General features: G+C 39.4%; 1 protein-coding gene across 1 annotated transcript in view; it reads left to right on the top strand.

Moving 5' to 3' along the window:
* Positions 1-24,566, top strand: part of LOC121371439 — a 130,793-nt gene that overhangs the window by 3,485 nt on the left and 102,742 nt on the right. The gene's annotated exons all lie outside the window — the stretch shown is intronic.

Genomic DNA, 24,566 nt, shown 5'->3' with positions numbered 1-24,566 from the left:
CCCTTGTTGATATTCTATCAATATCAATTATCAATACGGGGAGAGCTGGAGACGACTCGAGCTAGGTTTGTTTTTCAGAGTTTGCTGTAATTTATTTATTTCCAGCCATCTGTCCAACTGTTCATTCATCCATCTATCCATTTATGCATAATTTATCCAACTATCCACCCACATACCCACCCCATGTATCCATCCATTAATCTATCCATTCGTTCACCCATCCATCATTTCATCCATTCACCCACCCATCCATCCACTCATTCATCAAACCAATCCATTTATTCATCCATAATTCATCCATCGATCCACTTACCACCCCATTCCTCTTATCTAAATATGCATCCATCCAACTAATCCACCCATTCACCCATCCATCTACCTACCCAGTTACCCATGCTGTTCATCCATCATCCATCATCCATTCATGCATCTGTCTATCCACCCACCTACTCAGTTACCCACCCCATTCATCCATCATCAATTCATCCATCTGTCTATCCACCCACCTAGCCAGTTACCCACCCCATCCATTCATCCATCCTTCATCCATCTGTCAATGTACCCAGTTATCCATCCATTTCATCCATAATCATTTATCCATCCAGCTGCAGAATTGTTATTCTGAGACCAGTTAAAGTTTAAACTTGTTTGATTTATTTAGGAAATTTATATTAGTTGCCACTTAAATAATTTTAAAAAAAACATTGAGAGATCTGTTTGTACAGGTCTCCTGATTGTGTTTGTAATATATCAGGGCTCAAAATAGAGGGCTGAAAAAAGCAGTTTCTTTTTTAGATGTAGCAGATGAAACAGAAATTTACTTGCTCTTTAGCAACTTAAATATTTAAAACATGCCAATAATCATAGGTTATTTTTTACAAGAGAGAGATGTATGCATAATTATCTCAGACAGGCCTTGACCGTAAAAATTTTCAGTGGTAACCTGACGGACTACCATGTTATAAAATCTGGTAGCCCTCAGTAAAAATTGGTATCCCCATAATTTTAAATAATTTAAAACAGAAGAAGATAAAAGCAAAATCATCTATTTTTATTAAAACATGTTGTTTTAGGTGTTTAAGCATCTTGTTTATTGCGTAGTAACTGGATGTGCCAAAACAATCTAGTAGCCTGGCTGACTACCATGTCTAGACATCTGGTAGCCCAAGTGAGAAATGGGTAGTCAAAACACCATGGGTTACTGCCACGGTCCAGCTCTGATCTCATCTGCTGTTTGTCACATTCATGATTCTGTTATATTTAATTGCATAATACTTAAAGATATATCTCAAACCCTCACCTCACCCTGCAATGTCTTATTTTCGGCAGGCCATATTTTTTTCTTAGCAGGACATATTTCTTTTGACCTGCGATTAAAAAAACAGCATATTTTACTTCCTATTTTGAACCCTATATATTGCATTACATGTACTGTCTGGTAAAAATGCTGAATGGCTAGTTACACTAAGTTTGTTTGTAATATTTGTAACATTATCTTCTGTATGTTATGGGTGTGATACGTGCTGTATGACATGGGTGCATGTTATCCGTGGCTGGCTTGTTTGAATTGGGATTATGCAATGTCCACATCTCAGGAAACCCAGATTCATTGAGGATTTAGTCCTGGCACTGAACATTCTCACAGTATTAGCTCTGCTTGTCAGTCTTTCTTGTACCTAATTCCTTGGCTAAGGTCGCAGTTGCCTAACAGAACTTTGTTACTGTCCCCAAGCTTAAATCAGAATTTCTGTTTTTCAGTCACGCTTCCCTCAGTAGGATCTGACCACAGTTTCTCTCATTTCCTGAGGGAATGATATCTAGGTAGAGCACCAGCCTCGGTGGTGTCGTGGTTAAGCCATCAGACATAAGGCTGGTAGGTACAGGATTCCCACCCAGAGCAAGTTTTAACGACTCGGTGGGTAGGTGTAAGACCACACTACACCTTCTCTCTCACTAACCACTAACAACTAACCCACTGTCCTAGACAGACAGATCATATAGCTGAGGTGTGTGCCCAGGACAGCATGCTTGAACCTTCATTGGAAATAAGCACAACAATAAGATGAAATCTAGGTAAAGTGTTCATCTAAGATGCTTGCATCATAGGATTGAATCACCTCACTGGATCCATTATGTAATTGTTTTTTTTTTCTGTCCCATCAGATGCCCCATGACTTGTGTATTAAAGATCAGTGTATGTGCTGTCCTGTCTGTGGGATGGTGCATATAAAAGACCCATTGCTATTAATGGAAAAATGTAGCGGGTTTCCTCTCTTAAGACCGTTGTTCGAAATAAGCACTTGTCCGTTTGTTCCGACAAGTGAAAGAAAATGTGCTTGGATAAACAATTTTTTACTCACTGGTTATCCTATGGACAAGTAAAACATTTTCAATGCAGTTTCATTTTGAGCAGTAAAAACATTGTCCATGCACTTGAATGAAACAATTTCTCGCTCCAGCCAGTGCACCACGACTGGTATATCAAAGGCCATGGTATGTGCTATCCTGTCTGGGATGGTGCATATAAAAGATCCCTTGATGCTAATCGAAAAGAGTAGCCCATGAAGTGGCAACAGCGGGTTTCCTCTCTCATTATCTGTGGTCTTTAACCATATGTTTGACGCCATATAACCGTAAATAAAATGTTTTGAATGCGTCATTAAATAAAACATTTCCTTGAATGAAACAAACCATTTATTTGGACATTAGAAAATATTGGCAGACAAATAGATTTCTAGATGTACTTGTCCGCTGCACTACTAAAAATGTCTGCTTATTTTTATTGCTAAAGACTATGTGTCAGAGTTACCGAATGTTTGAAATCCAGTAGCCGATGATTAATAAAATCAATGTGCTCTAGTGGTGCTGTTAAACAAAACAAACAGACAAGTATCTCAATTGCTAGAGTGCTCTCCTGAGGATGCTTGTGTCACATGATCAAACCACCTTTTCTGATTGGATTTTTACCTGTCTCATCCAAAGAAAGGAATGATTTATTTAACGACGCACTCAACACATTTTATTTATGGTTATATGGCATTAGACATATGGTTAAGAACCACACAGATATTGAGAGAGGAAACCTGCTGTCGCCACTTCTTGGGCTACTCTTTTCGATTAGCAGCAAGAATATTGTATATGTACCATTCCACAGACAAGATAGTACATACCACGGCCTTTGATATACCAGTCATGGTGCTCTGGCGGGAACAAGAAATAGCCCAACGGGCCCACCGACAGGGATCGATCCCACACCGACCTTGCCGCGAGCAAGCGCCGTACCACCATCCAATGCCCCACGACTGGTACATCAAAGGCAGTGATGTGTGCTGTCCTTTCTGTGGGAAAGTGCATATACATGTATATGAAAGATCTCTTGCAATTAATAGAAAATGTAACGGGTTTTCTGCAAGACTTGTCAGAATTATCAAACATGATTGACATCCAGGAGCTGATGATTAATAGACTAATGTGCACTAGTGGTGTTGTTAAATATTTAACATACTCTAATTGTTCCCCTCGGGTGTCACTTTCCTTACTAGAATCACATTAAACGATTTACAGGTCTGCCTAACAGTAGCTGTTCTGTGTACACCTTTTGGACAGGGAGGGGATAGCAAAAACAGTACATTTAAGGGGCATATCCCCCACAAAATTTAATACTTGAAGTCAAAATTACATATATTATATATACATGTACATGTATGTATTAAAATTGGTGAGTGAGTGAGTGAGTGAATGAATAAATGAATGAATGAATGAATGAATGAATGAATGAATGAATGAATGAATGAATGAGTGTTTAATGATACCCCAGCACAAAATTACACATCGGATGTTGGGTGTCAAAGAAAGGATTTTTGTAAATATATGAATAGTATTAAATTAGGAATAAAACTTGTATATAAATTTTATGTAAAAAAAAAGAGCAAAAAAGAAGAAAAAAAGCTGACAAACTTGGAACATGGCATGCCAAACCGATGACTTTATTTAGTGTAAGAACGCAACGACCACCCTGGTACTGGGTTCTCGCACACATTAAAATGTCCATAACACCAAAACTATTGTGGTCAGCTAGTCAATACATAGCCTTTGTCATTTTATTAACAATGCTGGTTGTAGGCTGTATTCATAGAGCATGATTTGCCAGGTCGAATGGTACAAAATAAATACTGAAATTGTAAGTTACTGAATTCTTGCACTAATGAGGTAAATTATTTCAAGAATTTTATTATGATTTGAAAATGTTTTGAGTGCAGTAATGTACTCATCAGTTGGGGTAGCCATTTGGAAGGATGGGTAGATGAATTGTTGGAAACATTAAGAAATGTATTTCAAGATAAAATTAAAATATTAAATTAATTAATTGTAAGTTTTAATAATATGATATCAAGGCTCATAATAAGAATTAAAATATGGCCCACTGTTTGTTTGTTTGTTTGTTTGTTTGTTTGGGTTTGTTTGTTTGTTTGTTTTGGATTTTTTAAATAACAGGTCAAAAGAAATAGTCCCTACAAATGGTAAATTTTACCTTTAATAACTAGTTAGATCTCTTTTCTTTATTCATGTACATGAAAACAAACACCAACCCAAACATAATATTTACATCAATTCCACCATATAAACAGGAGGAACAATTACAGCTAAGAGTTCCCCACATAATCGATTATAGCTTTTTTATTGATCAGTATAGAGCCAAACTGATCATTTTTCAATTATAATTGATCATTGGAACGTCCCTAAAGAAAAATGCTGAAAATATCTACTGACTCTTAAAGTCACAGACCCTAGTTTCAGCCCGTAAACAAATGGACACTATAAGTTTAGTTAATCTACAACCATTTGGATAAAAAGAAAGAAAGAAATGTTTTATTTAACGACGCACTAAACACATTTTATTTACGGTTATATGGCGTCAGACATATGGTTAAGGACCACACAAATATTGAGAGAGGAAAACCGCTGTCGCCACTTCATGGGCTACTATTTTTGATTAGCAGCAAGGGATCTTTTATATGCACAATCCCACAGACAGGGTAGTACATACCACAGCCTTTGATATACCAGTTGTGGTGCTCTGGATGGAACTAGAAATAGCCCAATGGGCCCACCGATGGGGATCGATCCTACACCGACCGCAGAGCGAGCAAGCACTGTACCACTGGGCTACGTCATTTGGATAAAGTTACAACAGAATGAAACAAGAGTCTGGGAAATATCCTTAAAAAATAGACTAGAACGGAATCAATAACCGCACGTGTGTTAAAACTGGGAAATATCCTTAAATATAGACTAGAAATGAATCAATAACCGCACGTGTGTTAAAACTGGGAAATATCCTTAAATATAGACTAGAACGGAATCAATAACCGCACGTGTGTTAAAACTGGGAAATATCCTTAAATATAGACTAGAACGGAATCAATAACCGCACGTGTGTTAAAATTAAAATGCAATTTTGTGGTATTAGAAACACAAGGATTAATTACCAGAAACCTTTTGGTTGTACAGAAATGAATAATGATGTAATGTTTGTTTTTCAGTGATCATAAATGGCTCTAATAGTGAAAAATATGCTGTAGTGTTTAAAAACTAGGGTCTGTCCCTTTAATTAATTTTGTTGAGTATATATATATATATATATATATATATATACATACATGTATGATAGAGACAATATTGATGTTACCCAGACAAGTGCTGTGCTCCAGTGGAGTTTTAATTATTGATATTTCTCATCCACGTTTGGAAAATGATACCGCAGAGGGATTGTAGTCCTGATGTAATCAAGATAAATGTAGTGATAACAAACTCATTAATTTGTATAATATGTATGTATGCATGCTTGTGTGCATGCATTTGTGATTCTCAGGAATATATTTTCATGTGTATTAAAATGTGAAAAAAACTACAAAAACAAACAATAAAAAAAAAAAAAATAATAATAATAACTAAATAAATAAATATTTATAGACAAATAAATAAATAAAGTTAATTGGTCTCAGGTTTTTCTCATCCCAACCAGTACATCAAAGTATGTACTGCCTTGCCTGTGCGACAATGCACATATAAAAATGTTTTATTTTTTATTTTTTAAATTAAATTATTATTACAGGGTTTCTAGAATTTTTATAAAATCCACTAGCCATGGGATTAGTGATTTTTTAATTTACTAGCCATGATTAACAATTCACTAGCCCTACTTTAAGTACTTAAATTAATACAATTTTACTAAATAATTGAGTAAAAATCAGATATGTCACCTAAAGAGAGAGATATAGCTTATAGATAATAAAATTGGGGGTGGGGGCATGATATTCATATTTACAAAATAGACAACTGCAACATTTGACAAATCTTTTTCACTAGCCATCAGGCATGGCAATAGCAGTTATTTGCTAGCCCAACATTGAATATTACTAGCCATGGGAGTTGGGCTACCATAATCTAGAAGCCCTGTATTATTAATATAGAATACTAAACGAGATTGCCCGTCATACCATTTTTATGAAATGAGTGAAAAGGTTTGGTATCTGACAAGCGGAAGCAAGTCAGATACCAACACTGTTCACGAGTTTCATGAAAATGGTATGACAAGCAAGCTAGTTTAGTATTTTATTTATTACAAACCAACTGCAAACAATCCGCAATGCAGATGTTGGGACCTACTACACGTTATTTTTCTGCGAATTAGGTTAGCAAGTGATCTACATCATGCTCGTGTCATGCCGATATGACACTACCCGGTAGTTAGATATTGAGTGATTGTTATGACATGAGCAATATCTTACACTGGTGTGTAATAATTTTTTTTTTTTTTAAAGGGTGTGTAGATAGTATGTGGCAATAGCAGATTTCCTCTGTTAAATACAGAACAACTGAACAACAAAAGAAATGTGATTATTAATTTAATTTTCTTTAATTTCTTTAAAATTATTTGAAGTATAAATTCCATTTCTTTTTGTCCATTAGAGGGCGGGATGTAGCCACGTGGTAAAGCATTCGCTTCATGTGAGTTCAGTCTAGGATCGATCCCTGTCGGTGGATCCATTGGGCTATTTCTCGTTCCAGCCAGTGCACCACGACTGGTATGTACTATCCTGTCTGTGGGATGGTGCATATAAAAGATCCCTTGCTGCTAATCGAAAAGAGTAGCCAATGAAGTGGCAACAGCAGGTTTCCTCTCTCAATATCTGTGTGGTCCTTAACCATATGTCCAACGCCATATAACCGTAAATAAAATGTGTTGAGTGCGTCGTTAAATAAAACATTTCAATTCCTTTCCTTTCAAAATGTGCTGAGACATTATAAAACAAACATTCCTTTCCTTTACAATTACATAATTATTGAACCAGCCCTGCATGTAAATGGCTCACCAAATATAAATAATCATACATGGTATGATTAAAGGAGGAATTATTGATGTTCCTTACATGACAGCCAGCTGTGAATAAAGTAAATAATTTGTCTTGTCTAGTGGCTTGTCTGTGAGGTCCTCACATTGTGTACACAAGTTTGTGATGTTCTCTTTATGTCAGGGGGGGGGGGGGGGGGGGGGGGGGGGGGGGGGGCGAGACATAGCCCAGTGGTAAAGCGCTCGCTTGATGTGCGGTTGGTTTGAGATCGATCCCCGTCAGTGGGACCATTGGGCTATTTCTCACTCCAGCCAGTGCACAACAACTGGTACATCAAAGGCAGTGGTATGCGCTATCCTGTCTATGGGATGGTGCATATAAAAGATCCCTTGCTGTCAATCGAAAAGAATAGTCCATGAAGTGGCGACAGTGGGTTTCCTCCTTCAATATCTGTGTGGTCCTTAACGATATGTCTGACACCATATAACCGTAAATAAAATGTGTTGAGTGCATCGTTAAATAAACCATTTCCTTCCTTCCTTATGTCAGTTCAAACAGCAGCGAAACAGCCAATGGTTAATTCACACTTTGTACTGTGTTGGAATTGGATTAAATTATTGTGACTGATTTTAGGCGTGCACCAGCTGATCAGTGATTAAGTAATAAATCATTTAAATTAACATTGTGATTTAGGGGGAAAATATTTGTTAAAGTTTAAAAGTTAAATAACACCACTAGAGCACATTGATTTATTAATCATATAGGCTGTTGGATGATAAAACTTTTGTTAATTCTGGCATATAATCCTGGACAAGAAACCCACGTCATTTTTCCATTAATGGGTGTGGGTAATTTTTGGCATGCTTCCATCAGAGAACTGTTCAAGCACACCTGTTGTGGGCACAACATCTGACTTCACAAGAGAGTTCTGTCCATGGAAGGTTTTCCATTAGCAGCAAGGGATCTTTTATATATGCACCATCCCACAGACAGGATAGCACATACCACAGCCTTTGATATACCAGTTGTGGTGCACTGGCTAGAACGAGAAATTTTCAAATGGGCCCACTGATGGGGATTGAAAGGGGCGGGACGTAGCCAGTGGTAAAGCAACCGCTCGATGCACGGTCAGTCTGGGATCGATCCCTGTCTGTGGGCTATTTCTCGTTCCAACCAGTGCACCACGACTGGTATATCAAAGGCCATGGTATATATACTACCCTGTCTGTGGGATGGTGAATATAAAAGATCCCTTGCTGCTAATTGAAAAGAGTAGCCCATGAAGTGGCGACAGCGGGTTTCCTCTCTCAATATCTGTGTGGTCATTAATCACATGTATGACACCATATAGCCATAAATAAAATGTGTTGAGTGCGTCGTTAAATAAAACATTTTCTTCTTGATGGGGATCAATCCTAGACAGACTGCTCATCAAGCGAATGCTTTACCACTGGGCTACGTCCTGCCCAGGAAATGTGTTGGGACAAAATATTTATATAATTCTAACCTGACAGTGTTTCATTACCTTACATAAATAACTAATAAACAGCATGTGTTCATCATATTCACATAATTGCCTAAGTCATTTTTAGAGCTTTTAAGAAAAACAGATTTTTAAACAGATAAGACTTCTTAAAAGATTATTTGAACAAGATTGTCAAGAACACATTTTGCTTAAGTTGTTCTTGTTAAAATAATATATAATTCATTTCTGTTTGTATAAAAATAAGTTGTTGTTTTTTAGCATTTTTCTGAAATGCTATTATACTAAAAAGCTTGTCATTTGTTGTGTTTTGAATACATTTTTTTCATTGCCAATGTTTGAGTAAATAGTGCGTCAATCTTCACATCCCGGATATGGCTTCCATCCAGAATGGATCACTGGGAAGGCGTTTACAAGGACAGTGAACTGACTTCTCTGTCACTGGGGACGGGATGTAGCCCAGTGGTAAAGCGTTCGCTCGATGTGCGGTCGGACTGGGATCAATCCTCGTCAGTGGGCCCATTGGGCTATTTCTCGTTCCAGCCAGTGCACCACAACTGGAATATCAAAGGCCGTGGTATGTACTACCCTGTCTGTGGGATGGTGCATATAAAAGATCCCTTGCTGCTAATCGAAAAGAGTTGCCCATGAGGTGGCGACAGCGGGTTTCCTCTTTCTCTATATCTGTATGGTCCTTAACCATAATATTATGTCTGATGCCATATAACTGTCAATAAAATGTGTTGAGTGCATCGTTAAATAAAACATTTCCTTCCTTCCTTCTCTCTTGCATGTACCTGGTCTGGACATAGCCCAGTGGTAAAGTGCTCACATTGTGCATGATCAGTCTGGGTTCAATCCCCACCAGTGGGTCCACTGGGTTATTTCTCATTCCAGCCAGTGCTCCAAAACTGGTGTAGCAAAAGCGGTGGTATGTACTATCCTGTTTGTGGGATACTGCATATAAAAGATCCCTTGCTGCTGATTGGAAAGAGTAGCCCATTGTGTAGCGGCAGCGAGTTTCCTCTCTCTTTATCTGTGTAGTTTGCCATTGAGCTATTTTTCATTCCAGCCAGTGCACCATGACTGGTATAACAAAAGCCGTGGTATGTGCTATCCTGTCTGTGGGATGATGCATATAAAAGATCCCTTGCTACTAATGTAAAAATGTAGCGGGTTTCCTCTCTATGACTGTGTCAAAATTACTGTATGTTTGACATCCAATAGCTGATGAGTAATAAATCAATGTGTTCTAGTGGTGTTGTTAAACAAAACAAACCTCTTTTTCTGTGTGGTTTATTAACCATATGTTCAACGCCATATAACCATAATTAAATGTGTTGTGCATCATTAAATAAAACATTACTGCCTTCTTTGTTCTCTCTCACTATCCACAAACCACTAACACACTGTCCTGATAGCTCAGGAACCAATGCACCACGACTGGTATATCACAGGCTGTGCTATGTACTACCCTGTCTGTGGGATGGTGCATATAAAAGATCCCTTGCTGCTAATTGAAAAGAGTATCCCATGAATTGGCGACAGCGGGTTTCGTCTCTTTATATCTGTGTTGTCCTTAACCATATGTCTGACGCCATATAACCGTAAATAATATGTGTTGAGTGCGTTGTTAAATTAAACATTTCTTTCTTGATAGCTGAGGCCAGTATTTTTTAATTTTTAGTTTTACGAACAAGGTAGGAGGAAGGAAAAAAACAAAAAACAAAAACCTGTTTGGGGTGTATCAGTAGGGGGGGGGGGGGGTGATTTTTGTTTGTTAATATGGCTACTTTGATAGATGTGGATTCTTTGTAACAAAAGCACCTACCTCTAAGCTCCCACATTTCCTGTGGGAAAATAGACACTACTGATGCTCACTGTTACCTTACGAAATGCGCCACAATAGACTAGAATGGTAACTCTTTTTTTTTCTTTAGAGCTATTTGTGAAGTCGGTGGCAAAAAAAAAGAAAAAAAAAAGTGAAAAATACTAGCTAAAGATCAATTTAAATTGTAGTGAGATAACTGAGAAAAAAATAAAATGAGGTTAGTGATTAATTGCTCCCCTAACTTAGATTATGAGGAACAATTTAAGACATTACCACATAGATACCATATAAATTCATATGCTATGGGAAGCTAAAACTTACTGCTGTTAAACCGTAGTCTCAAGGGAGTGGGGGAGCAGTGATAATTCCCTTTAAAAGGTGAAGTCTAAAATTGTATTAAATGTAGGTCAGTTAAATATTGTTTAACAATGTGCTAAAATTAAATGTTGTTGTTAACAAATTAATGATTGTAATTGTATTAAATATAGGGTCAATGTTAAAACAATTTTTTCAAAATGTTTTTGTATTACAGCTACATGTAGTTAGGAATTATTTTCCACTATTTTTAATTGTATTATAATCAGTATAGGTTCATTATTCAGCACTCTCTTCTTTTCTTTTTTAAATGCTTTGTAATTGTGTTACAATGTTTATAACTGTATTGAATATAGATTCAGTGTTAAAGACTGTTTTGTAATTGTATTACAATGTTTACAATTGTATTGAATATAGATTCAATGTTGGACACTGTTTTGTAATTCTCAATTACAATGTTTTCAATTATTCAGAGTGTAGTATAGGTTCAACAGTGAGCTGGCTGGCTTTTACTAAGTCAAAGAGAAGTTCTCTATAGTGTTGGACACACACACACAAACACACACACAGTCTAATTCTATTGAAGAAACTTGTGGTCTGTAGTCGCCAGACGCTTTCCAGTCAATAAAACAAACTGAACTGATTATCCATGTCTAAGCACTTTCTAATTTCATCTTACTCTGAAGGTCAGATTTAGCTTTCATCTTTTTTCATTAATATTCCTGCTTCTCTCAGGTTCAAACATGCTGTCCTGGACACTTACCTGTTTTATCAGAATTAGTAGTCTGTCCAGGATGGGTTGGTTGGCTGTTAGCGACAAAGCAGTTGTTGCAAAGGCTGTGGTATGTGCTGTTCTGTCTGTGGGAAAGTGCACATTAAAATTATTTGCTGTCAATGGAAAAATGTAGCAGGCTTCATTTGAAGACTAGATGTCAGAATTACCAAATGTTTGACATTCAATAGCCATTGATTGATCAGTGTGCTCAAGAGGCATTGTTAAACAAAACAAACTTTAATTAACTGATTGATTGGGGTCCCTCCGTCTGTCTGCCCACCCTTGAGCTGGTCCATCCATCTGTTCGTCCATCTGTCCATCCATCCATCCATCCATCCATCCATCCATCCATCCATCCATCCATCCATCCATACATACATATATACATACATCCATCCATCCATTTATTCATTCATCCATACATCCATTCATCCATATATTCAGGCTCGAATCCATCTATTCATGCATCCATCCATTTCTTTATTCATTCCTTTTATTTTGTCTTTCCATCCGTTTGTCTGTCTATCCATCCATTCATCTGTCCATCTATCCATCCATCCATCATCCATCCATCAATCCATGCATCCATCCATCCATTTCTTTATTCATTCCTTTTATTTTGTCTTTCCATCCGTTCGACCATCCATCCATTCATACATTTATTCATCCATCCATCCATCATCCATCCATCATCATCCATCCATCCATCCATTTCTTTATTCATTCCTTTTATTTTATTTTTATGCAGTCTTCCCATTTTTGTTTGGAAAACTTTCACTAATATCCAAGAATCGGAGCCTACCTGAACATCAGAGCCCAATCCTGCTCTCCACCCCCACCCCTCAATGGTCAAATCTAGATTGGGCAAAGGGCAACTCATTTTACGTGCCCCTATCCACGAAGGTTCAGGCACGCCCACCATGGATTTAGCCTCTGACTTCGCCAGTGACTAACTCCGGAGCAGGAGGGGGGGGGGGGGTAAGTTTGAGGTGGGCGGAATTTGGAAAAAAGCCATTTAGTACGGTCAACGCGAGCGCGGACCAAATAGCAGACACTTCGCAAACTTGAAGTACACCGAGTGGGAGCCGTGCTCTGATTGGCTGAATTTCGATTCCTCGGTGAAGCCTGTATTTTACCTAAGTCTACAAAGAGTTAACTGCATCCAAAACATGTCCGGACTCTAAAATTTAACCCAAAGTAGTTAAGACTGCTCAGCCAAAAGGTTTTTAAGGTGATTTTGAGCAATTGAACGGGCGCCAAAGTAAAATGCGTTAGACTACTTATAAAAAAATAAACAAAAGAATTTTGAACTGCTTTCGAAATGTTTAAAGTCTAACTAGCCCAATAAAAGAGGTTGGTACTCACGGAGGTAAAGGTTGTTAGGAGGTTGGGGGCTACGGCGAGCCGATGAAGTCGGTGGCGTCCAGATGCAGAAGATCATGCCGGTAGGGAGAGGCTGCTACCATCTTTGTGATGTAACTGTAATCACTCCCCGCTAGGATTTTGAGGACACGATGTAGTGACGGGTTGTCCATCTCCTTAAGTAGCAGCGCTTGATTATATCTTCCCTTCCGGCGAACGGTGACGCAAACTGCGTTGATATCCACATCAACCTGGACTCGATGGACAGCAAATTGCCCTTCATCGGGCTCGGTAGGTAGCGGATGTTAAGCATTGTGCTTCGGCTCACTAATGATTTGGCGCACGTCCTCTATGTTGATTTTCATCAGCTGTTGGAACCGCGGGTGGAGTTTGCCGGCCTTAAGTGACCATGGTCCCTCTGTTGGTTTCTCTGGCTTCGGCGGTTTAGTAGGGCGACTTGGCTTGGCTGGGGTGGCACTCGGGGGAGTGGTCGCCTTCCTCTTAACCACAGCCGTCTTCCGGGCCTGGGTCTCAACGGGTGTCACCGGTTTAATCGGCGACAAGTCCGGAAACCCAGAAGTAAAGGCAGGCGGAGCGGGTCTGATGTACGATGAACTGCAGAGCGAGTCCGGCACGTCAGTTTCCTCGGGTCCTGTTGAGGGGACGTTGATGACTGGGGCCAAGACCACTTCCATCTTCGTCTTCCTCTTCAGTTGAGCGGCGTTCAGCGGTCCAGCAGACGGAGTCGCTGCCGGCGGTTTAGCCGCCGGTTTTGTCTCCCCCTGCGCCGCCGCTGGCGCACGTCTTCTCTTCCTCCATCTTCCCTTCTTCTGGATCCGGTCTCCGTACACCAAGGTCACGGTTGCCCGTGACCCGGTGTACGAGACTCGATACTCCAATAACATTCCATATGTTTTCATCAGTTCCCCCAGGTGGGGGGGGGCAGATCGAGAGAACAAGGAAAAAATTTGAATGCAAGAATCGACTGCAAGAATCGAATGAAATCTAGATCTGCCTCTGGTTAATGGCCCATGTCCCTTGTTACCTCCTCCCACAAAAGGGTAACTCATTCTAATACTGCTAATAGCCTGCAGGTGTTTTCGTGTGTTTTCTTTCACCACACATTGTGTGCAACCTGCAGAAAACATCTCAGAGTGTTTGCTCCATCAACCACTTGGCTTTTGGCCCCAGATCTACAGGTAAAGTGTGCGACTGAATAGAGTGTTCACCTCTGTATCTGCTCCACCTTCAGTTGATGTGAGCGCATCCTGCCATTACTAAACAATGATGTTCGGTAGCCTGCCAGGACCCTGTGCTTGATCTTAAATGAATATGATAGGGCTTGTACTAGTCAAGTTATTGAGGACCGCCTGGGACAAAATGTAAATAACATACCGATAAGATAAAAATACATTTTTAATGCAGGTACATACATCTCACATTTGGAATAGTGCACAAAATAATATCAAAGAGGTTTTAAAACAATCTGTACAAAAACACGTTAGGGCCTACATGACTTAAGGGCCACAGGACTTAAAGAGTGAGAGATACTGGGTTCACATATCCAAGTACTGGCTCCCATCTAGAGTTGAGTTTAATGACTCAGTGAGTAGATGTAAGGCCACTATACACTCTTTTCTCTCTCACAAACCACTAACAACTAACAACTAACCCACTGTCCTGGACAGACAGCCTAGATAGCTGAGGTGTGTGTACCCAGGACAGTATGCTTGAACCTTAATTGGATATAAATACTAATTGCTGATGCTCGTATCCTGCCAGATCCTTGTACTGTGGCATTAATTGGATATAAATACTAATTGCTGATGCTCGTATCCTGCCAGATCCTTGTACTTTGGCATTAATTGGATATAAATACTAATTGCTGATGCTCGTATCCTGCCAGATCCTTGTACTGTGGCATTAATTGGATATAAATACTAATTGCTGATGCTCGTATCCTGCCAGATCCTTGTACTGTGGCATTAATTGGATATAAATACTAATTGCTGATGCTCGTATCCTGCCAGATCCTTGTACTGTGGCATTAATTGGATATAAATACTAATTGCTGATGCTCGTATCCTGCCAGATCCTTGTACTGTGGCATTAATTGGATATAAATACTAATTGCTGATGCTCGTATCCTGCCAGATCCTTGTACTGTGGCATTAATTGGATATAAATACTAATTGCTGATGCTCGTATCCTGCCAGATCCTTGTACTGTGGCATTAATTGGATATAAATACTAATTGCTGATGCTCGTATCCTGCCAGATCCTTGTACTGTGGCATTAATTGGATATAAATACTAATTGCTGATGCTCGTATCCTGCCAGATTCTTGTACTGTGGCATTAAATGAATATGATGGAGCCAGGACTATTCAGGGCTACCTCTGGCACTCGCCAAATTCGCCAATTGCGAATTTTAAACACAACTGGCAGAATTTTATTTGAATTTGGCGAAAGATTTTCATGTAATGAATGATATTTTCTTGAAAATGATGGTGGGTTTCTGCAATTTATAGAGTTTAATGGATAAATTTGGCGAAATTTTCTACACGCCCAGAGCTAGCCCTGCTATTGATTCCACTAAAGTCGAGGCGATAAAACTTATACTTATAGTGCCCAAAATAAATAAGCTCAAAATAAGCAATAATAAGTCTAAAGTAAGTAAAACATGCTGACCTAAAAACATTTGAATTGTCATTTCATTTCAAAACCACTGAAATGCTGCAGTGTTCGAGATTAAAAATTTTGGGCAGTATCCCATTTGGATACTAACATTTTAAAATCTGGTATCCCACCTAAGAATTTAGTATTATATGGTGTCCCGGTGGGATACTAGGTTCTTGAAGTCTGGTATCCAAAATTAAATTCTGGTATCCCCGGGATATCGGGATACCGTTAATCTCGAACACTGCTGCTGTAATTAGTTTAAATTAACTTGAAATGCATTTCTGAATAATATGTGCAACATCTTTATCAGCTGTTCATAACATTACTATGCAAACAGGCTTAACAATTCTAATAGCAGACCCAAAAAAACCCACCCCCACAAACCCCACCCCAAAAACCGGTGTGCCCAAATTAGTGAGATGTAAAACCCAGAGAGCAGGGACAGACCTTTATTATATAGACATTGCCTGTAAGTCAATCCTCAATGTACAAACGTCAATAAATATTGTTTAAAACATATGATAGAGCATGAACCAGATAAGTTATTGAGGAAAAGCTAGATAAAGGAAGAAGGAAATGTTTTATTTAACGACGTACTCAAGACATTTTATTTACGGTTATATGGCGTCAGGCATATGGTTAAGGACCACACAGATATTGAGAGAGGAAACCTGCTGTCGCCACTTCATGGGCTACTCTTTTTCGATTAGCAGCCAGAGATCTTTTATATGCACCATCCCACAGACAGGATAGCACATACCACAGCCTTTGATATGCCAGTCATGGTGCATGAACGAGAAATAGCCCAATGGGCCCACCGACGGGGATCAATCCCAGACTGACCGCGCATCAAGCTAGCATTTTACCACTGGGCAACGTCCTGCTCCAGCTAGATAAAGAGACATTTTATTGCAGGTATACATTTTATTTTTGGCAGGATGTAGTCCACTGGTAAAGCGCACACCTGATGCGCGGTCGGTCTGGGATTGATTCTTGTCCCCGTCGGCCCAATAGGCTTTTTCTCATTCCAGCCAGTGCACCATGACTGGTATATCAATGGTGCTCTAGTGGTGTCGTTAAACAAAAGAAAACTTTACATCCCAAAGTGTTGGAACGGTGTACACAAAACTACCTCAAAATGGTTTCAAACAGTCGTTACAAAAACATTACATGGAAATATTGATATATTCATCATATTTTATTATTAAGTATTATTAAGTATTATCTAGTACTTCTACACCGGCCTCGGTGGCATCCTGGCAGGCCATCGGTCTACAGGCTGGTAGGTACTGGGTTTGGATCCCAGTCGAGGCATGGAATTTTTAAACCAGATACCGACTCCAAACCCTGAGTGAGTGCCCCACAAGGCTCAATGGGTAGGTGTAAACCACTTGCACCGACCAGTGATCCATAACTGGTTCAACAAAGGCCATGGTTTGTGCTATCCTGCCTGTGGGAAGTGCAAATAAAAGATCCCTTGCTGCCTGTCGTAAAAGAGTAGCCTATATGGCGACAGCGGGTTTCCTCTAAAAAAATCTGTGTGGTCCTTAACCATATGTCTGATGCCATATAACCGTAAATTAAATGTGTTGAGTGCATCGTTAAATAAAACACTTCTTTCTTTCTAGTACTTCTACAATCTATGTAGACACATACAACAAAGATACTAATCTATAAAAGTTATTTTTAAATAAGCTTCTTCATTTTTTTCTGGTTTATTTTCCAAGGTTGATTATTTCCTTGAAGTACAAGTCCTGTTTTATCATGTGATTCCTGTTTCGTTGGCTGAGCGAACCGATAACTGGAGTTGGTACACTTCTCCCTCTCTCAGATAAATAACAGGCGATAAGGCCTCTAGAAATAATATGTGTGCGTTAGCCAAGAGGGATTTAGACAAATGTGCCTTCAATCCAGCTTCTTCGGGCTGTACATAACGTGGTAGTTAGGGGAAGTTGGAGCAAGTCAAACTGGCTGCCACTTTTTGACTTATCGACAAAATATGTGTGTGTGGTGAGGAGAAAACAGAATGTTGTCAGTTCGGTATTTTCCTCCCATCGTGTTAGAGCTGTCGTTTATTCCAGTCGTCTGTGAAATACATGCAGATCATTAGTACAGAGAAAAGATTAGAGGTTTCCCCCCAGTTCGACCAGTGCCCCACATGCTTAATATTGGGTTTTTGGTGTTTGACAATGATATTTTATCATAATACAAAGGAAAGGAATGTTTGTTTATTAACACCCCAGCACATTGTTTAATCAGTGCTCAACTGTTAAGTGTTAGTTAACGATGGTAATATAAAGGAAAGGAATGTTTGTTTATTAACACCCCAGCACATTGTTTAATCAGTGCTCAACTGTTAAGTGTTAGTTAACGATGGTAATAGAAAGGAAAGGAATGTTTGTTTAATTGACACCCCAGCACATTATTTAATCTGTGGCTATTACACACACATGTAGGTGTCTAGCAATGGTAATAGAAAGGAAAGGAATGTTTGTATGACACCCCAGCACATTATTTAATCGGTGACTATTAGTTATTAGTATTAGGTAATAGAAAGGAAAGGAATGTTTGTATGACACCCCAGCACATTATTTAATCGGTGACTATTAGTTATTAGTATTAGGTAATAGAAAGGAAAGGAATGTTTGTATGACACCCCAGCACATTATTTAATCGGTGACTATTAGTTATTAGTATTAGGTAATAGAAAGGAAAGGAATGTTTGTATGACACCCCAGCACATTATTTAATCGGTGACTATTAGTTATTAGTATTAGGTAATAGAAAGGAAAGGAAGAAGGAAATGTTTTGTTTAATGAAGCACTCAACACATTTTATTTATATTTATATGGCATCAGTCTTATGGTTAAGGACCACACAGATATTGAGAGAGGAAACCCACTGTCGCGACTTCATGGGCTACTCTTTTTAGCAGCAGCAAGGGATCTTTTATATGCACCATCCCAAAGACAGGATAGTACATACCACAGCCTTTGTTACACCAGTTGTGGAGCACTAGCTGGAACGAGAAATAGCCCAATGGGTTCACCGGCGAGGATTAATCCCAGACCGACTGTACATCAAGCGAACGCTTTACCACTGGGCTACGTCCCGCTACTAGAAAGGAAAGGAATGTTTGTTTAATGACACCCCAGCACACTGTTTAATCAGCGACTATTAGGTGTCTAACAATGGTAATAGAAAGGAAAGGAATGTTTGTTTAATGACACCCCAGCACACTGTTTAATCAGAGGCTATTAGGTGTCTAACACTGGTAATAGAAAGGAAAGGAATGTTTGTTTAATGACACCCCAGCACATTGTTTAATCAGCAGCTATTAGGTATCTAACAATGGTAATAGAAAGGAAAGGAATGTTTGTATAGTGACACCCCAGCACATTGTTTAATCAGCGGCTATTAGGTGTCTAACAGTTGGTAATAGAAAGGAAAGGAATGTTTGTTTAAAAACACCCCAGCACACTGTTTAATCAGCGGCTATTAGGTGTCTAACAATGGTAATAGAAAGGAAAGGAATGTTTGTTTAATGACACCCCAGCACATTGTTTAATCAGCAGCTATTAGGTATCTAACAATGGTAATAGAAAGGAAAGGAATGTTTGTATAGTGACACCCCAGCACACTGTTTAATCAGCGGCTATTAGGTGTATAACAGTTGGTAATAGAAAGGAAACGAATGTTTGTTTAATGACACCCCAGCACACTGTTTAATCAGTGACTATTAGGTGTCTAACAGTTGGTAATAGAAAGGAAAGGAATGTTTGTTTAATGACACCCCAGCACACTGTTTAATCAGCGACTATTAGGTGTCTAACAATGGTAATAGAAAGGAAAGGAATGTTTGTTTAATGACACCCCAGCACACTGTTTAATCAGCGACTATTAGGTGTCTAACAGTTGGTAATAGAAAGGAAAAGAATGTTTGTTTAATGACACCCCAGCACACTGTTTAATCAGCGACTATTAGGTGTCTAACAGTTGGTAATAGAAAGGAAAGGAATGTTTGTTTAATGACACCCCAGCACACTGTTTAATCAGTGACTATTAGGTGTCTAACAGTTGGTAATAGAAAGGAAAGGAATGTTTGTTTAATGACACCCCAGCACACTGTTTAATCAGCGACTATTAGGTGTCTAACAGTTGGTAATAGAAAGGAAAGGAATGTTTGTTTAATGACACCCCAGCACACTGTTTAATCAGCGACTATTAGGTGTCTAACAGTTGGTAATAGAAAGGAAAGGAATGTTTGTTTAATGACACCCCAGCACACTGTTTAATCAGTGACTATTAGGTGTCTAACAGTTGGTAATAGAAAGGAAAGGAATGTTTGTTTAATGACACCCCAGCACACTGTTTAATCAGCGACTATTAGGTGTCTAACAGTTGGTAATAGAAAGGAAAGAAATGTTTATTTAATGACACCCCAGCACATTGTTTAATCAGTGGTTATTAGGTGTCTAACAGTTGGTAATAGAAAGGAAAGGAATGTTTGTTTAATGGCACCCCAGCACATTGTTTAATCAGCAGCTATTAGTCTAACATAATGTTTTTAATGGCACCCCAGCACATTGTTTAATCAGCGGCTATTAGGTGTCTAACAATGGTAATAGAAAGGAAAGGAATGTTTGTTTAATGACACCCCAGCACATTGTTTAATCAGCGGCTATTAGGTGTCTAACAGTTGGTAATAGAAAGGAAAGGAATGTTTGTTTAATGGCACCCCAGCACATTGTTTAGTCGGTGGCTATTAGGTGTCTAACAGTTGGTAATAGAAAGGAAAGAAATGTTTATTTAATGACACCCCAGCACATTGTTTAATCAGTGTCTATTAGGTGTCTAACAATGGTAATAGAAAGGAAAGGAATGTTTGTTTAATGGCACCCCAGCACATTGTTTAGTCAGTGGCTGGTAGGTGTCCAACAATGGTAATAGAAAGGAAAGGAATGTTTGTTTAATGACACCCCAGCACACTGTTTAATCAGCGACTATTAGGTGTCTAACAGTTGGTAATAGAAAGGAAAAGAATGTTTGTTTAATGACACCCCAGCACACTGTTTAATCAGCGACTATTAGGTGTCTAACAGTTGGTAATAGAAAGGAAAGGAATGTTTGTTTAATGACACCCCAGCACACTGTTTAATAAGTGACTATTAGGTGTCTAACAGTTGGTAATAGAAAGGAAAGGAATGTTTGTTTAATGACACCCCAGCACACTGTTTAATCAGCGACTATTAGGTGTCTAACAGTTGGTAATAGAAAGGAAAGGAATGTTTGTTTAATGACACCCCAGCACACTGTTTAATCAGCGACTATTAGGTGTCTAACAGTTGGTAATAGAAAGGAAAGGAATGTTTGTTTAATGACACCCCAGCACACTGTTTAATCAGTGACTATTAGGTGTCTAACAGTTGGTAATAGAAAGGAAAGGAATGTTTGTTTAATGACACCCCAGCACACTGTTTAATCAGCGACTATTAGGTGTCTAACAGTTGGTAATAGAAAGGAAAGGAATGTTTATTTAATGACACCCCAGCACATTGTTTAATCAGTGGTTATTAGGTGTCTAACAGTTGGTAATAGAAAGGAAAGGAATGTTTATTTAATGACACCCCAGCACATTGTTTAATCAGCGGCTATTAGGTGTCTAACAATGGTAATAGAAAGGAAAGGAATGTTTGTTTAATGGCACCCCAGCACATTGTTTAATCAGTGGCTATTAGGTGTCTAACAATGGTAATAGAAAGGAAAGGAATGTTTGTTTAATGACACCCCAGCACATTGTTTAATCAGCGGCTATTAGGTGTCTAACAGTTGGTAATAGAAAGGAAAGGAATGTTTGTTTAATGGCACCCCAGCACATTGTTTAGTCGGTGGCTATTAGGTGTCTAACAGTTGGTAATAGAAAGGAAAGAAATGTTTATTTAATGACACCCCAGCACATTATTTAATCAGTGTCTATTAGGTGTCTAACAATGGTAATAGAAAGGAAAGGAATGTTTGTTTAATGGCACCCCAGCACATTGTTTACTCAGTAACTGAACATTCAGGTTAAAAAGGTTTTGACACTACTAGAGCATATTAAGTATCAATCATCGGCTATTGGATGTCAAACATTTGGTAATTATCACAGAATGTAGTCTTTAAGAGGAAACCAGCAACATTTTCCCTTTAGTAGGAAGGGATCTTTTATATGCATCATCCCACAGACAGGATAGCACATACCACAGCTTTTGTTACACCAGTTTTGGAGCACTGGCTGGAATGAAAAATAGCTCAATGGCCTTTGATATACCAGTCATGGTGCACTGGCTGGAACGAGCTAAGCTAACAATGGCTAACTGATTTCTTTTTATTATTATAAACTGACACTGGCTGGAATGAGAAATAGCCCAGTGTGCCCACTGATTAGTATTGATCCTAGACTGACTACACATCAGGTGTGTTCTTTACAACTAGGCTACGTCCCGCCCCTTGGACATTCAGGTGTGTGTCAGGTGTGACTCGATTGAAATGACACATGCTGCTGTGACAAATGTAACAAAAAGGGTCATATCAAGGTAGTCTCTATTTAATCAACATGTCATGAATAACTGATAAAAATGACACTTGTCAAAATGTGCATTAAGTATCTGTATAAAGGTGATGCCAAACAATATGAGTGCCTTCATTGAAAATAGCTCATTTGAATTTGGTTTGAAAATAGCTGATTTGAATTTGGTTTGAAAATAGCTGATTTGAATTTGATTTGAAAATAGCAGATTTGAATTTGATTTGAAAATAGCTCATTTGAATTTGATTTGAAAATAGTTGATTTGAATTTGATTTGAAAATAGCTGATTTGAATTTGATTTGAAAATAGCTGATTTGAATTTGATTTAAAAATAACTGATTTGAATTTGATTTTAAAATGGCCGATTTGAATTTGATTAGTAGAGAATTAAGGCCTCAGGGGAGAATAGTTTTGTACTAGTTGAGTTAACTTCGTTAAATAAAGTATTCTTCTTATTATTAATAACAGCAACCAATGAAATCATTACGTTTCAGGGAACATTTTGTTTTCAAAATTTTGATTAGCGACATTTCTGGTCAGTTCAAATTTGATTACCGTAACAATTACTGTTTAATGTTTTTAAATTGTGTAGTGATCTCTGATAGCCCATTGGGCTATTTCTTGTTCCACCCAGTACACCACCACTGGTATATCAAGGCTGTGGTATGTACTATCCTGTCTGTGAGATGGTGCATATAAAAGATCCCTTGCTGCTAATCGAAAAGAGTAGCACATGAAGTGGCAACAGCGGGTATCCTCTCTCAATATCTGTGTGGTCCTTAACCATATGTCTGATGTCATATAACCGTAAATAAAATGTGTTGAGTGCATCATTAAATAAAACATGTCTTTCTTTCTCGATCTCTGATACTCGCGTACTGAATGAAGACACAGTACTGAACAAGATGTTCCCTGTGTTGACACAATCGGCTAATCTTGTGGCTATTCTTATACGAGGCACTCGTATCATGTAACATCGCCTTGAGGGGCAGGATGTGGCTCTGTGGTAGGGCACTCGTATCATGTGACATCGCCTTAAGGGGCAGGATGTGGCTCTGTGGTAGGGCACTCGTATCATGTGACATCGCCTTAAGGGGCAGGATGTGGCTCTGTGGTAGGGCACTCGTATCATGTGACATCGCCTTAAGGGGCAGGAGGTGGCTCTGTGGTAGGGCACTCGTATCATGTGACATCGCCTTAAGGGGCAGGAGGTGGCTCTGTGGTAGGGCACTCGTATCATGTGACATCGCCTTAAGGGGCAGGAGGTGGCTCTGTGGTAGGGCACTCGTATCATGTGACATCGCCTTAAGGGGCAGGAGGTAGCTCTGTGGTAGGGCACTCGTATCATGTGACATCGCCTTAAGGGGCAGGAGGTAGCTCTGTGGTAGGGCACTCGTATCATGTGACATCGCCTTAAGGGGCAGGAGGTGGCTCTGTGGTAGGGCACTCGTATCATGTGACATCGCCTTAAGGGGCAGGAGGTGGCTCTGTGGTAGGGCACTCGTATCATGTGACATCGCCTTAAGGGGCAGGAGGTGGCTCTGTGGTAGGGCACTCGTATCATGTGACATCGCCTTAAGGGGCAGGATGTGGCTCTGTGGTAGGGCACTCGTATCATGTGACATCGCCTTAAGGGGCAGGATGTGGCTCTGTGGTAGGGCACTCGTATCATGTGACATCGCCTTAAGGGGCAGGAGGTAGCTCTGTAGTAGGGCACTCGTATCATGTGACATCGCCTTAAGGGGCAGGACGTGGCTCTGTGGTAGGGCACTCGTATCATGTGACATCGCCTTAAGGGGCAGGAGGTGGCTCTGTGGTAGGGCACTCGTATCATGTGACACCGCCTTAAGGGGCAGGAGGTGGCTCTGTGGTAGGGCACTCGTATCATGTGACACCGCCTTAAGGGGCAGGATGTGGCTCTGTGGTAGGGCACTCGTATCATGTGACATCGCCTTAAGGGGCAGCAGGTAGCTCTGTGGTAGGGCACTCGTATCATGTGACATCGCCTTAAGGGGCAGGAGCTGGCTCTGTGGTAGGGCACTTGCCTCGGGTATGAAAGGAAAGGAAAGGAAATGTTTTATTTAACAACACACTAACACATTGTATTTACGGTTATATGGCGTCAGACATATGGTTAAGGACCATACAGAGATTGAGATAGGAAACCTGCTGTCGCCACTTCCACAGTTTTTCGAT

The sequence above is a fragment of the Gigantopelta aegis genome, chromosome 1, assembly GCF_016097555.1.
Source record: "Gigantopelta aegis isolate Gae_Host chromosome 1, Gae_host_genome, whole genome shotgun sequence".
Lineage (NCBI taxonomy): Eukaryota > Metazoa > Mollusca > Gastropoda > Neomphalida > Peltospiridae > Gigantopelta > Gigantopelta aegis.
Note: the sequence above shows the minus strand (reverse complement) of the source record. Positions and strands in the feature narration are given on the sequence as shown.